The following is a 3,727-nucleotide window of genomic DNA, read 5'->3' as shown; positions in this document are numbered from 1 at the left end:
CGGGGGCGGGGGCGTGAAGGGGGCCGCCCGCGTGGGATCGGCCGCGGCCGGGCAGAGGTGGCGCGCCAGGGTGTGGAAGCAGCCGGAGGATCCCGCCTGTCGCAGCGGGGACGCGTGCAGGCCCCTGCTCCCAGGCCACTTCGCGCGCGCGCTCCCCACATCCCCTCGGGACACTTGTCCCTGGATCCCCTACCCCTGGCCGGCCCGAGGCCGCCTTCTCGGGAAACTCCCCCAGCCCCCAAGGGTGTTTTCCCTTGGCGACCTGCGCTGCGAGGGGAGGAGGGAATTCAGAGAAGGGGCACAAGGGGGGCGTCCCTGGGAGGGGGCGCGACTGGAGGAGACAGGACGGGGAGCGGGTGCCAAAGCGCGGGCCTTTGCTCCGCCTGGGCGCAATGGGAACACCAACTGGCAGAGTTGGAAACTTTTCCCCCACGTGGCACCACAGTGCGTGGCCGAGTGACCCCGCGCCCGGATGACCCCTGGGATCCCCGCCTCGTCTTCCAGCAGGGGACCTTGGGACTCACGGGCGGCTTCGAATCCCGGAGCGCGAGGCCTAGCAGCCGGGGGCTGAACTTGAACCTCGGAGGCGGCTGCGGGCGAGGGGCGGGGCTGGAGTGGCCGGACCGCCGCCCCAGCTCAAGGACCCGTTAGACCCGCAAACCGCAGTCCCTGCCCCGCGGGCTTCCTTTACTTTTTGGGAGTGGGGCGCAGTGCGGGGGGCTTCCCTGCTTTTTCCACCACAGCCGCTTCTCCCGCCGCAGTGTGGCTGATGCTTATAAAAGTTGTATTAAAGAGCTGACTGCAGCCGAGAATCGATCAACAAAAACGACCAGCCTCTCTGGGTAAAATAGCTGTGCGTTTTTCAGGGCACTGGAATTGATCTATACGTATCAGAAAGACACTGACAGCCCGCTCTCAGCAGCTTCTTGGATGCTCTTCACTTTCTGTCCAGGCACATAAACACCACGGCACCAACCCTCCTTCCTCCCTAGTAGCCCATACTTGTGGAGGAAGAAAAGGAAAATAAACTGACATGTATTAATTACTCACAATGGGCCAGGCACCGTGCTACAGTGCTGTGTATGTGATTTCGCCTCTTTAGAATACAAATCTGCACATTTTATTAGTATTAACTGGAAGGAGGGTGGTAGAGAAAACAGTAAGGACGTGTTTTCTCTCACAATCTGACATATCTATGATTGAGTGTTTTTCATTTAACAATTATTAGGCCTTACCAGGCTTAGCAGGCCCAGTTGTAGGTGCTGGGAATACAGCGATGTACAAAACAGAAAAGATAACTGCTTCTTGACGTTCTAGCAGGCAATTGTCATTAATTCCTAATAACAATTTAATAGTTTGTCATTCTCTTGTTTTAAGTCACACTTCTTCAACTTCCCCATTTCTGAATCCCAGGTCTGGATCTTTATGAAATCTGATGGGGAGATGGGGTTGGGGGGACGGTGAGGGGCAAGTTGCCAGGAGCAGGAAGGAACATCCACCCGACTGTGCCTAAGATAAGCTTTATGCCAGTCCAGGAAACAAACCATTTGACCTTAGGCAAGACTTTTAAATGACTAGTTTTTTCATCTGTAAATCAAAGAGGTTCAATTAAATGTTCAGAATGTTCCTTTTCAGGTCTATCCATGGCCTTCTCAACAGATGACTTCAAGTTGATTTCGTGCTTTATTTCTTAAGAATAGTGACTAACCTACGGGATCTGATTCAATTTATTAGGAACACAGTGCCACCTTCCAAAATTACTTACCTAAGAGGACTGAGCCTGCTGTCCCTGGAGCAGTTAGCTAAAACAGTGCCTCAGTACGGAGTGTACCTGTGTTAACTTCTAGAGTGCTGTTTCCGGCAGCTGCTGAAATCCACGCTGAGGTTATCAAGCTCATCCTACAAAATAAAGCAAGTTCTTTGCAATTTAAAGCAAAATCTGGGCTCATTTTAGGGTTTTGGGGATGTGAAAGTTGTCTTAGGTAAGATTCCAGGAAAGCTAAGAACTAATGATGCAATTACAGTCACTTTCAACAACTTTGGGGATTGGGTTGAGGAAGGTGTGAAATTGGGAAATATAATAAAAGGCATTATATTAGTGACTTTCTAGAGTAGCCCTTGGCAGTCCTGTCTTTAAAGAGTAATAACTGGAAAAAAAAATGGATGGTAATACGCTGCATCCAAGAACCTTGCCTCTGGTAAGGGTAATTTGCAAACGCATTTTGGGATAATATTCAGGATCCAAGTATAATCCTCCCTGGAATTAGCAATGCCTTTTGGGTCAGAGTTTCATAGGTTTCTTCCATCATACAATTAAAATTGTTTTTGGATTATATTGTCCCTATTTGTTTGTAATTCTCTATTTTGCCTGTGTTTTAATTGCTAATGATTAATAACTGCCATATAATAAGCTAAGCATTTATTATGTTTCAGGCACTGTTCTAACTGCATTAAAATAATATCTCATTTAATTCTCATAAATTTTGAGAAAGGTTTTATTATTCCTGTTTTACAGTTGAGTAAACTGAGGCTTAAAGTTAAGCATATTGTCCAGGGTGCCTCAACTCCTTAGTCATAAGCTCAATTTGATCTGAGTGACTCCAAAACCTGTTCTCTTAATGGTTATGCTGAAATGCCCTTCTTAGAATGATTCCTCAAGAAGTCAAATGCTATGTATATAGTACAACCACTTTGGAAAACTGTTTGTCAATATCTGTTAAAGGCAAACGTATGAAAACCCTATGGCCCAGCAGTTCCACTCTTAGGAATATACCAATGTCACATGTGTGCCAAAATACTATTAAATCACTCAGAGCAACCCTATTTATAAATAACCACCAAACAGGAAATAACTCAAATGGTCATAAGCAGTAAAATAGGTAAATAATTGGTGGTATAGTCATACAACACAGTACATTCTACCACACTAAGAATGAACAATCTGCTTCCAAATGCAGTAAAATATATGAACCTTACAAATATGCTAAGTGAAAAAAGGGAGATGTACAATTGCAGGACTCCATTTATATAAAGTACAGAAACAGACAAAAGTCATTGATGCTATTCAAAGTCAGGATAGTGGTTACCCTTGAGAGAGAGCTGATGACTAGGAGAGAACACCAATCAGCTTCTGGGGAGCTGGTCGTGTTGTTTCTTGATGTGGGTACTGGTGTGTTCCGTTTGTGAAAATTCATTGAACTGTACCATTGATATATGCATCTCTGTGTATGTAAATTATGCTTCAATAAAAAGCTTTAAAATGCTGTGATATATAAATGCATGTTGAGTGTTGCTTGTGTACATATGAGTACCAATATAATTTTTTTTATTGATGACACTACCCAATGCTTATCAATAGTAAAATAGATAAATAAGATGTGGTGTATTTGGGACATAAATGAAGCTGGAAACCATCATTCTCAGCAAACTAACACAGGAACAGAAAACCAAACACCACATGTTCTCACTCATTACTAGGAGTTGAACAATGAGAACAAATGGACACAGGGAGGGGAACATCACACACTGGGGCCTGTCGAGGGGTGGGGGGCAAGGGGAGGGAGAGCATTAGGACAAATACCTAATGCTTGCGGGGCTTAGAACCTAGATGACAGGTTGACAGATGCAGCAAACCATCAGGCACATGTATACCTATGTAACAAACCTGCATGTTCTGCACATGTATCCCAGAACTTAAAGTATTAAAAAAAAAAAAAAAAAAAAAAAA

At 45.3% G+C, this 3,727-nt stretch overlaps 1 long non-coding RNA gene across 1 annotated transcript; it reads left to right on the top strand.

Annotated features, from left to right (window-relative positions):
* The first annotated feature begins 573 nt into the window (after positions 1–573).
* Positions 574–1,932, top strand: LOC108544183 (uncharacterized). Its single transcript, XR_001889762.1, has 2 exons — positions 574–842; positions 1,636–1,932. It is a non-coding gene; the product is annotated as an uncharacterized LOC108544183 (long non-coding RNA).
* Positions 1,933–3,727: the final 1,795 nt, after the last annotated feature.

Source organism: Rhinopithecus bieti, unplaced genomic scaffold (assembly GCF_001698545.2).
Source record: "Rhinopithecus bieti isolate Rb0 unplaced genomic scaffold, ASM169854v2 scaffold_23236, whole genome shotgun sequence".
NCBI lineage: Eukaryota > Metazoa > Chordata > Mammalia > Primates > Cercopithecidae > Rhinopithecus > Rhinopithecus bieti.
The sequence above is the reverse complement of the archived record's forward strand: the minus strand, read 5'-3'. Positions and strand labels throughout refer to the sequence as shown.